General features: G+C 42.4%; 1 protein-coding gene across 2 annotated transcripts in view; it reads right to left on the reverse strand.

Moving 5' to 3' along the window:
- Maml2 (mastermind like transcriptional coactivator 2) overlaps positions 1 to 12904 on the reverse strand; it is a 326128-nt gene that overhangs the window by 231269 nt on the left and 81955 nt on the right. The window lies entirely within an intron of this gene.

A 12904-nucleotide genomic window follows, 5' to 3' on the forward strand; every position in this document is an offset into this window, starting at 1 on the left:
CTCTCTCTCTCTCTCTCTCTCTCTCTCTCTCTCTCTCTCTCTCTCTCTCTCTCTCACACACACACACACACACACACACACACACACACACACACTGATTTTAAAAACCTCAAGCAGTTTACTTGACACTTTGCTTATGTAAAGGTTCGGCAGTCCTGATGCTTTGAATCTTCTTCTCATAGCTGTTTACTTGTGGACACAAAAGAACAACAACAAAAGAAAAAAGAAAACTGAAGCTAATTTAAAGAGTCTTTAAAATCTCCAGAGATTTTAAAGTGCCCGTACCCGTATTTTGCAATGGGTCTGGTTGTGAAATCATCAAACTGCAAAGGACTGGAGGAGGGGCGAGGGTGGATTTTAGTGACAAGATTTCCTTAAGGCTGTAAACAAACCAAAACCATTAAGAGAAAGAAACAGAAGTGGCTGATTTCATCATAAAACAGGGAAAACATTTTGCAGCTGCCTTACAGGTACAGCTCAAAGCATGGTGGTTACATTCCTAAAACATTAGTTTCTGCAAGCTGAAGCATCTCAGCCCACTCAGATCATGAGAGCCATCTGCACCTGCTCACAAAACAGCTTAAAAAAGGAAGAAAGTCAGCACCAAGCATTTTAATGTAAACAGAGAAAACGAGCTTGTTTCTGGCACACAGGCAGCAGAAGGGAGAAGAAAGGGAGCTGGAGGAAGAAAGGCTATCACGATTCCTCTAACTACCAAAAGTGAAGGTCTAAACTCGGCACAGGGGCCACTTCTGTTCCTCTGTGCAGGGTGATTGCCTGGACCGGCTGCACAGTTAAAAGCCAGGTGGTTAAACTTCAATTATATGTTGTTTTTAATTTTTCTTTTATGTAGCTCAGGGTTGAATGAATTACTGGCAGGAACTTTTAAGTCAGGAATTCAGTCAAACACTCTTTCATTGTCAGACCTGCTTCATGTGTAGTTCCTTTAGTCATCTGCGTCTCCAGTTTAGGGACACACACGCACACACACACACACTCACACAGAGAGAAAGATAGACACAAAAAGAAACACACAGATAGAAATAAAATCACATACAGACAGACACACAGATAGACATACCCAGATAGACACACAGATACAATTACAGATAGGCAGACAGGGACACACAGACACAAATCACTTTCAGACAGACAGACACACAGATAGAAATGCAGTCAAATATATAAATACGCAGACACACAGAGACATATAGTCACACACAGACATAGTCTCACACACACAGAAATACTCACAGACATAGTCAAAATCACACACAGACACAGTCATAGCCATACACACGCACATAGTCATATACACAGACACAGTCATATTCAGACACACACACACACACACACACACATAGTCACAAACTCACCCATACTGTCTGGCCCTCTGTTTAGATTAACAAGCTAAACCTGAAATCTCCATTGCAAAAGTTTCAGATACTCTCTTGAACACACACTGGCTCCCAGTGGAGTTTATTTAATGTATTTTTAATAGCTTCCTTGTACTTCTCTTTGCCTTTCCGCTTCTCAATTCTGGAAAACATCAAGCTGACAAAAGAAGACATATTCAAATTGTGGGCCTTCTCAGGGCTGAGCAGCCAGCTGGCCAATGGGAAAGCAGTATATAGTGGTGGGGAGGGGCCAGCTGGAGCAGGCTCTAGCTTCAGAAAAGGCCAGTAACTGTCTGGCCTAAGCAGCTGAGCTATGGTCTTCTGGGCCTCGTGGGGCAGGGATCAAGTTCAATGCCATCTTTGGCATTTGTCACAGGGCAGACTTCAGCCCTAGACTGTTCTTCTCTGTCATGAGCTGTTTCCATGCATTGAGCTAGGAAGGCCTAGGTGCTAGCCACTTGGGAAGCAGGAAAGGCCTTTAAAAGTCTCCTCTGTTGGCTGTCTCTGGGAAACTGAGACGAAGGCAGACTTCAGGTGCTGGCTTGTCATCCTGAGAATTCTAGAGCAAATATTACTGATACTTGTGCTGCCTACTGCTCTATCCAGAAACCTGGAGTTGCTGCACCATAGAAAACATATCTGGTTATTTGGGAGTTATAAACATTTTAAGTCACAAAGAGAAATGGCACTCTAACAAGATGCCGTGACTCTACAACCTGCTATTTTTGTGATGAAGTGTTAAGATGTCATAGCTGATTCTGTCAGTACTGTCCAGAGGTAACAAGGGCTCTGGGTGTGAGACTTTTCATATTCTGTGGACAGAAAGTCTTGAGCTGCAATGGTTGAAACATACTAATTTGCCCCAAAGTCTGACCAGCAGTACACCCATTAGCAAGTTCTATGGTTACAGCCACTCATAGTTACATCAACAGTGAAAAAAGCAGCTAACATCTAACATAGCTGACAGCTTGCTATGTGCCATTCTTAAAGTGACATCTGTAGCAGAGAGTTTAGCTAAGCTGCTTTGTGCTCCCAGCCACACACCCAGGGAATCTTTGGATCCATGAATGAAACATACACACACACACACACACACACACACACACACACACACACACACATACACACACACACACACACGAACACGCACACGCACATGCACAGTAGCTTATTTTAAATATGCTGTCTAACTCAATGGCTGGACACTTCTAGTCCTCCATTTGCTACCTTAGGCCCAGTGGGGAAGTGGCCAGTAGCTACTTATTTGAAATCTCACATGACTAGTTGGCTTTATCTTCTGCAGCTCCTGTGTCCATCTGTATCCCACTGCTTCATGGTGATTTCCGTTCTCCTCCTCCTTGCCTTGTGTCCTAGCTTGAGCAACTTTAAGGGTCTTGCACTGTCTCCCTTTGCCCAGTCATTGGCCTCTAACATCCTTATTGATTGATCAAAAACCAATTGGGGACAGGACCTTTAGCATTTGGACACACAGATTCCAGATTGAATTAAAGCTTAGAACCAATCACCCACAGACACCCTTTGTATCTGTTCTTTCATCTTTACAACCTGGTGTAGAACTACACATCGAAGAAACAGAAATTGATTTTGTTATTAATTTACTATAGTCCAGAGAGTTAGGAGGTAGAAATCTCTACAACTTGAACTCAGAACTAGAATGCTCAAAGCACACACACTATTCAACTATTCATGATATTCATTTATCTATCCATCATCCATCCACTGCCTAGCCACCATGGACCATACATACTACTCAACTACCCATGACGTTCATCTATCCATTATCCATCTATGACTATCCACCATCCACCTACCATTCCACCTTCCTTCCTTCCCCTTTCCTCTGTCAAATGCCTATTATTTGGAAATACATTAAAGGAAAAGACATCAGATACACACACACACACACACCACATTGCAATCATCTATTTCATCCAGGAATATAACATACTAATTTAAAATGTCAGCCAATATGTGAGATCTTTGACACATTTCTACTACACTGTAGAAGTGATGGGTGGATACCATCATAACAAGTGGTTGGTAAAACTGAGCAACAACACAGCCAATGTCCCTTTGACATACAAAATTATAGAATCTCTCAAACGATCAAGTGTTCCTTGAATTTTTCAAAAAATTTGTAAGAACAAAACAAACAGCAAAGAAACAAATACCCACCTACCCACCTCCCAAAAGCAAATTTTCTATCGATTTTCTCAAAAAATATGCAGAGTACCAGCAAGACTTCCCAATATCTACAGTCCTCAGTGAAATGATCTGCCAGTGGATTCTGACATTAGTTTTAGTGTGATTCCTGAGAGTGAAGGGCAGAAGGGTACTCCTTTCTGCAAATCCCATTCTATGGATTCTCACAGTGAGGTTGCACTTGCAATGGATTTCATTAGCATGAGCTGACTTTGGCGTTTGTAGGTTTATAACCCTCTGTCCTGACTTGGACTGATTCTGTCCTCAACTTAACTTAGCATCATACCCAATTTTTGGCTTTTCATGATCAGTGAAGTTACAAGAGGTTGTCATGGGTCTGGTGGTACTCTATACCATGAAGTATAGTATAGCACAAATGTACATACATCATAGGCGCTGTACTAAAGATTGGTAAAAGAGAACCAAAGGTTCAAGAACATATCTCAAGAAATGCAAGGATAAGGACTTCTAGAAGGGTGATGAATTTGTAAAGTGCCACCCCAAGGCATCTCCTAACTTTCTTGGCAGATGTTTGCTCAATCTTGACGTTCTGAGCCCCATAATGTAGTTTGATCAACAATGACTGACATATATAACAGTGGTCCCACAAAGTGACATCCTGACCCCTTCAGTTTATAGAAGTCCACTCTACAGTGCTTGTACAGGATGAACTTGGGCAGTCCTCAGATCTACCTGTTTTCCCCTGTTTTTAAGTGCTGTAACTTGCTAAAGTGATGTTCAAGTCTAAAGGTCAGAGAATGTCATACACAAAACCATGAGGTTTTGATCTCACATCTCGTGACAGGCCTAGACATGTACAAAACACCACGGAAACTTGGCATGGTGTAATTGATGCTGTCTAGGGTGTCATACAGGCAGAGAAGAGAAGGTATATGAATGCTGCTACAAAGTCTCCTTCCTGGTGAGGACCTAGCATTGGTGTTTGCCAAACTGCCCTCTATCTACTTTTGTTTATAGCCATTTGCTACCATGGCTCTCAGGCTTCATCAGAGAAACCTTAAAAATATTGGTGGTGGTTAATGCAGAGATGCAGAGATGAATAACTGGTCAACGTTCTGAGAATAAGAGATTGTTAAGTGCCTAGTCCTAACGAGGACATTGATATCATCCCTCCAAATGTCAGGGAACATTGTGGAAGAGGGAAAGGAAACAATGTAGGGGTCCATAGATGAGAAAGAGTGCAGTTAAATGCAGCTTTCTGGATGTGACATGGCCACCGCAGTTGTGAACTCAAGGTTCTGTGTTACATGTGTAAGACCCATGCATGTATAAGACTCATCAATAGTATAGCACAGATGGGGGAAGAGTTCATTAGATTCTCACTCCTACTTGAGGAAATACTAGTAGCTAATGACTACTGGGTGAGATAGTCTTTTACATCAGCATTGTAGCCTTGGTAAGTTGTCCATACTCCAGTGAAGGAACATTCACCCCTTTTCATGCAAGCAAACTTAATTAAACTTTGTGGGTTCTATCTCTCTGTCTCTCTGTCTCTGTCTCTCTCTGTCTCTCTGTCTCTGTCTCTGTCTCTGTCTCTGTCTCTCTCTCTCTCCCTCTCCACACACACACACACACACACACATACACACATATACATATCCAGGGAAGAAGGGGTTAATTCGGAGTAGGGGGATAAGAGGCAGTAATGGGAATGAATGTGTTTAAATATATTATTATATTCATGTATAAAATGGTTAAAAAGTAAATGACAAAATATTCTTAAAAGTCCCCTTGTGAGCTGTTAATTCCAAAAATGATCCTAGGCACAGTGTGGGTTAAACACCCAATTCGTTTCATGTAAAGCCAGTGAGAAAAATTCCTGAATTTGAAAGTTCAAATGGAGGCAAATATATCTCAATTATTTGATGGGAAGCAATGAACTTGGCCCACATGTACAGCAGAGAGGATTTTACTGAGCTTTCTGTAATGAGAAGTGCAGGACTGTGGCTTTTCACATGGATTGGCCAACATGACATACATCACCTGCCCTGAGGACACTTGTGGAAAAGCTCACAAGTTCTCTATTAAGCACAAAGAATTGCTACCCTCAGACCACCACCCTAACAGACTCCCTGTCCTGTCTCAGTTTTTAACTCCAGTGAAACAAGGGCATGATTTATACCCAGCCTCTTTTCTTTTCATGTGGAGCCTGATCAAAAGAATAATTACACAGAGAGGAATTTTGCAGACAAAAACTGTGTGTGATCCTCCTTACATAAGGACATCAGTGTGCGGCTGGAAACCCTCTGATTTATTCTGTTGACTGGCAGCTTCAGGTTACAGGCAGAGAGGCAGAGAGCAGAAAGCCTTCATTCGCATCTTCTGAGCTTCACCAAGTGGACGGCAGCTCTGCACATCCATTTTATATATCAGATTCAGAGCATGCCAAAGTAATTAATCAGTGTTTGACTTGTGAGGAGAGAGAAAGAGGGTGCAGAATACAGCTTTGCATACTGACCTGGGAGAAGGAGTTGTAGAACTTGCTGAGTAGAACTCTAAGTTAGAAGTAGTGGCCTAAGAAGCAAGGTTGCTATGTTTTTAAAGAATTCCGAAAGCCCTTACTTAGCATCTCATACTCACTCTCAACAAATTCGCAGACAACCTAGGTGCGGAAAGGACAAACTCACACTTCCCACCAGGAAGGGGCTTCCTCTTGTTGTTGATATGTTTGGTTTTCACTGCAGCCACAGATTAATCTCATCCTACAAACCCAGTTTTGTCTACACTGCAGGTCCCTGCTTCCACTGTCATGACAGCTGGAAGTGGCTAAAGAAAAACTCACACACAGAATTGCTCAGCCTCATTTTAAATTCTGACCAGTTACTTCAAGTGGACCATTGGTTTTGCACCAGGCCTAGCGCTTGTTTTTGTTGACTGCATCATCCTGCCCTGCAACTATCATCTCATGGGTTCTTCTCTCCTCAAGCCTCAAGCATCTCCTCCTCCTCAGTCGTGCTCTCTTTTGCTGTATGAGCTTGACTCCTGTTTCATGGACCCCCGACAGTCTCCAACCAACACACTTGACTGAAATACTGCTTGTACTTGGTTTTGTTTTTTCCGGTTTGGAAACTTGATACTAGATACTGGAAATTGAGTTAGCCTAAGTTGAGATGCTGAGTCTGTGAAAAATGTAGTAGGTTTTGAACATTGAGTACAAAAAGACAAAGAATCTTCTATTGCTGCATGCTTTCTAGCCACGGCATGTTTTAATCTGTAAGTAGTGGGTTAAATAAATCACTAAATTGATTCTCCACTTTTAATCTTAAAAAGTATTACATTTATTGATTGATTTCGGTCTCTCTTAAAGTGTATGGGGGGAGTGTGTGTGTGTGTGTGTGTGTGCATGGAATGTGTAGGGAGTGTACACATGTGGCACTGTGTGCATGTGGAGATCAAAGGATAATTTGGAATCAGTTTCCTCTTTCTATATGTGGGTTTCCAGGTTGAACTCTGGTCATAAGACTTGATGACCATCACCTTCGCTCAGTGAGCCATCTCACTGGCCTTGATCTTTTAATGTGATTGTTTACAAATTTAAATAACATATATTGCAGGTAGGTGTGGTGGCATATTCCTGTAATCAGAGCACTTGGAGATGCATGAGGAATACCAAGTCATTTTTGTATACTATCCTAGTTTCATTTCTGTTACTGTGCAACAATATCCTGACAAAAAGCATCTTTAGGAAGACAGGGTTTATTTTAGCTCACAACTCTACACTGTAAGCCATCTTGAAACAACTGATCATACCACATCCAAGTCAAGGGCAGAGAGAAATGAATACACACATGCTACTAGTGTTTTGCTCACTTTCTCTCCTCTCATACAATGCCCAGGGAATCATGCCACCAATGGTGGACTTGAGTCTTTCCACATCAATGAATGTTAGCAAGACAATCCTCCACAGACTCGTTCATAGGCTAACTTGATCCAGACAATCCCTGATTGAGATTCTCTTTCTAAGTGATTCTAGGTTGTGTCAAATTGACCATTTAAATTGACTATTAAAGTTACAGAGTTCAAGATCAGACTGAGTCCCTTTCTCAGAGGAAAATAAGACAAAAGCACCACAGGTTAAATTACATTTGTTGTTCCCCCTATATTTCTATTGGAGTGTACTGGTGCCTGAGGACTTATCTGAGACAAAGCATCTCTCCCTGTTCATGCAAACTCCCTTCTCTTCTATTCCACATCCTCCCAGCAGCAATTCCCTTCTCTTTCTCTTCTTTCATCTTATAAACCACCATTATTGCCTGTGCAAAATATATGATGCTGTATCTTTGTTTATTTGTTTCTGGGGTCAGGTTTCCACTCTGCAGTTCAAGTTGGCCTCAAATTCATAGTTATCCTCCTGTTTCAGCTTCACCATACCAGAATATCCTCTCTCTCTTTCTCTTTCATCTCTCTATCTCTGTTTGTCTCTGTCTCTCTGTTTCTCTGTTTCTCTCTCTGTCTCTCTCTGTCTCTTTCATGACCATACATCATTGTTCAGTTGGTATCTCATTGCTTGAGGGTGTAACTCCTTAAAAATATCTCTACTTACTGCCTCCGTATCTTTCCTTTTGTCGTCATGGCTGTTTGATGCTGGGGAGTGAATGAATGCAGGGCTCATTCATATTAGGCAGGCAGAGAGTAAACCACCACTGCCCCAGTCCTCCTCTTTCACCTCTTATAAGTTCATTCAATGCCCAGCAGTCCACCCAAGCAGCTCACCAAGGCACTGTGTGCTGGAGGTAGAGTATGAGAACCAGTTGCTGAATATTTCAGAATGGTATCAGCCAACAGTGGCTTGAAATCTACTGTGATGTGCATGTTGACACTATGGACTTGATAAACACCACAGATTAGGATCTTGTAGTTATTTGTTTCCATGGCATTGGTTTACCATCGGGTCACTGATGGATGGAAAGCCACCAAAGGTCTGTCACTCTCACGTGTCAACAGTCAGATCACAGCTGACTTACTTCCCTCACAACACTGACACAGGTGGATTCTCTCTCCTTGACTTGCCTTTGCACTGGCATATTGAAGCACCTCCCAAGTGTCTATGCTCACTGGATACTCTCCTTGTCCCTCTTGCTAGCTCGATTTTGTCTTCCTGACATTTGTACATTAGAGAGCATCACTGCTTAGCCCCAATGGCTCTTTTTCATGCTTCTCTTACTGTTCCCACTAATTCTTACAATCTTAGGTGCTCAAATGTAGATTTCCAGCCAGACTTTGCCCATGAATGGCAGTTTATAGTTCTTCATATCCACATGACATCAACACTTGAATTACTAATAGGCAGTTCAAACTCTTGTTCAAAATGAAATTCTCAATTCTGCCTCTTATATTCCCAGACACCAAACACTCTCCAGGGATAGGTCTCCAGCTTAACAAATGGCAATCATGCCTCACCAGGCCACAAAGTTCAAACTTTTCTTAATTCTGCATTTTTTTGACACTATGCAGCTAACTCCTAGGCAATCCTATGGGTTCAGTGTTGGAAATACAGCTACAGCTTGCTTCTAAACTCCTATTACGCCTGATTTGCTCCAAGAAGCCGTTAATTTTCAACTCAGATACTGCAACAAAATCTTAATATATTGCAGGACCCCGAGTAATCCCTTAAAAATGTAACACAGATCTTATTCTGCTTCTATTCAAAACACTTTAATTGCTTCCTGTCTTACTTAGCACAAGAGAGAATGTTTCCCAGGCTTTACAAAGTCCTGCCAGGCCGTCTTTCACCCTCCCAATCTCATCTCCCACCACAGTCAGCCCATCAGTCAGGGCCCCTCTGCTGTCTGACAACGATGTCCTGATGCAGAGCCCTCTGCACAGGCCATTTCTTACCTGAGAACTCACCCCTTTTCTAAAGGGTGCTAGGGCTCATTCTCTCCTTTGGGCCAGGAGGAAACTAGTCCCTTCCCATCTGTGTCCTGCCCCCTCATGTGACACAGAGAATGCCTGGTAGTTTGTGTATTTATTTGTTTGTTTATTATTTTCTATATATTAACCCGGTTTATTTGTACATGTAGACATGCATGTGTGCATGTGTGTGTGTGTGTGTGTGTGTGTGTGTGTGTGTGTGTGTGTGCATGTCTGGGTATCTGTGTGTGTGTCTTCACTTGTGCCTTGAGGACAGAAGTCAATCTCACGTGTCTTCTTTATTGCTTTCTACCTTATTTTTTGAGATAAGTTGCTCACTGACTGACTTGTACTGGGCAGTAAGCACCTGGGAGGCTCCTGTCTGCCTTCCCAGTGTCAGGATCACAGGCAAATGCCACCTACCTTCTGTATGTAACTATAAGGAGTGCAAATTCAGGTCCCTGTGCTTGTGTGGCAGGCACTTTACTAAGCCATGTCTCTAGCCCTGAGTTTGTGTATCTATCTTCTGTTCTCTAGGCTTGGCAGACAGACGGGTTCTCATTGCCGTATGAATATCTAGCACCGCTGAGAACGCTTGGTGCACAGCGAGAGCTCATCGGTGTTGACGAAATGAGTGGGATTAGTAACATGTAACCAGCTTTTGGACCACAGAACAGGAGAAATCAGCTGTCACTTTATCTCCTATGTAAAGTGGTGACAGACACATCTTAAATGACAACTTCTCTGCAAGGCTGTCTTTATGTAGAATTCCATACTGAGAGATGCTCTAGGACCAACACGATAATTGTATCTCTCTTCATTCAGACCCAAGAGACTTTGTTTGTGCTAACACAGGAACTTTCCCTTCTTTAGCTGCTACCTACCTATGTTTGTTCATTTTGAGACAGTCTCATGATCGCACTTGAATTGGTGGCTCACTTGCTGAAACCTCCCAAGTGCTAGGATTACTGGCATGTGCCACCACACCCATATCTATTTTTGAAATAGTTTTATTATTGTTGTTATTACTATTTTTGTGGGGAAGGAGAATGAACTCAAGGTCTCATGAATGATAAGCAAGGCTTTAGCCACTGAGATACATTTTCAGGTTTCCATACCCTTTCTTTCAATATCGCTCCTTAAAGGGGTATTTCTTCAGCTAGGTGATTCCTATGGGGAGTATATTCAAGAAGCAGTTCTGACCCAACTGGACTCATCCCCTGGGACTATGGCTCTGGCTGACTTGTGGAATGGTACAGAGAGCTGGAGGGAGAACAAAGCATAAGGAGACAGATCCCAGGACTGTAAACAATTTTCTGTCACTATCAATAAAGTAGTCTTTACAAATTACATGTAGGAGTGACTGGTCCTAACTTAAACCCTGTGTCTCTCCGATCTCTGGTCTTACCGAAAACCCCAAGGCTGACATTACTCAGTGAAAACCGGGTCCTCAAACTATTTCTTTCTGTTTTACTAAAGATAGAAGGGGTACACGGGATTATTTAGGAGCAGGGTGAGGGTTCCATTTCTGAGCTTCCTTCAAGCACTTGCTGTGGCCACAGTGGGTTTGACTTGTTTCTTTGAGGTGCTGCATGGATTAGCTAGCCGGGCTCACGTGATAACAACCTCCTTTGAAAGTCAGCCATCTTGGGAGGTATTGAAAGTCCGACCCATGATGAAAGTGCTACAGAAAGTTAGGTGAAAAGAAACAATCTTGTCTCTACAGACCAAACAAACCATTAGTAAGCAGAATTTGGCAGTTTATGACTATACTCCCACCATTCAAGAGGCTGAGACATGAGGATACCTGTGAGTTCAAAGCTTGCCCATGTTAGATAGTGAGTTTTATGACATCCAGGGCTACAGAGTGAAAACTTGGCTCAAAAAACAACTACCACCACCACCACCACAACAAAAACAACAACCAAACAACAAACCAAACAAAACACTTAAAAATATCAATTGAAAATAAAACAAAACCTAATAAAATCAATCCTCTAAACTAAAGCATTGAACAAACACAACCAAAAGTTATTTTGAGCACAGATATAGTGGTGAGAGCATTCCTCTACGGCTTGGTTAATTTTTATTTTTCTATGTACTTTGTCCAAAAGAAATTTACGTTCTTTATGTTATTTGGAAGTGCATTTTTCTCTCTTCCTTCATTCCCTCCCTACCTCCCTCTTTCCCCCGTCCCCTCCTCACCATCTCACACACAGATATGACATAATAAAGAAGTGAACCATTATTTATAGGGCACCAATGATTCCCAATGTGTTGACTTGTGTGTCTACATCACCTCCTTTGACTATTGCCATACTTCTCAGGCTGCACATACCTGGACAGAGGATTTTGTGTGACTCACAGTTTCCAGTCCTTTCAATACATTAGCTCTTTTTATGCACATAGTAGCCATAGGAGTCAGGAGGAGAGGACCAATGTCATGGCCATTGTCCCTTTGTGTGATACACCCACAAACCTCTGAGGATCAGTGAGAGGGATAAAGTGGTTTGAGTGACAATGTCTCTTAGAGCCCTGGTTTTGGACACTTAGTCTCCAGTCAGTGATTCTGTTTAAGGAGGTTTAAGAGATGGGCCCTTGATGGAGGAGGTTTATCCTTAAAGGTGGAGTTTGAAGATTTGAAGCCTCACACCAACCAGTTTGTTCTCTGCTTTGTGTTTCCTGTATGGGAGCTCTCGGAACCCTGCTCCAGCTGCCAAGCCTACCTGCTGAAATCTGTTCTGCCATTCTGCATTCCAACCCTCTGGAATCATGAGCTGAAATGAAATCTCCCCCCCCCAGTCAACTCTGTCACATTGTCCTTCCTCAGCAACAGCTACTCACAGAGGAGAGACTGACAAATGGAACAGTCACACTGGGCTATCTCAGGGTCATGACTACCATAGGCAGCACAGCTGAGTGAAACACAGGCATCCTGACATTGGCAAGTTCTCTGCCAATCATACTTTCTGCATGTCCCACAACCCACAAGGCAATTGTCTTCAACATCATCATCATAATCATCATCATCAACATCATCAACACCACCAACATCATCATCTTTCTAACAAACCTGTGCACAAGCTTGCCTTGATTATGGGCATCGGTATGGTCCAATTTAAGCTAGTGATATAAAAACCCGAGTTTCTACATCATATATGGCCCACTTTTGTAACCTTCCCAGGGCTGTGAGAAGGCTCAGCATGTAACAACACTTGCCAACTGCCTGTTAGGTCTCAGATAGCCCATATATCCAGAAATGAGCTCAAGCTGACTATAGGAGAATTTCCCAGTGGTTATATAAAAGTCCATGTGGTGGTTTGAGTAAGAACAACTCCATAGCCTCATATATATATATATATGTGTGTGTGTGTGTGTGTGTGTGTGTGTGTGTGTGTGTGTGTGTGTGT

Source organism: Grammomys surdaster, unplaced genomic scaffold (assembly GCF_004785775.1).
Source record: "Grammomys surdaster isolate TR1022 unplaced genomic scaffold, NIH_TR_1.0 138, whole genome shotgun sequence".
In the NCBI taxonomy this organism is placed as follows: Eukaryota; Metazoa; Chordata; class Mammalia; order Rodentia; family Muridae; genus Grammomys; species Grammomys surdaster.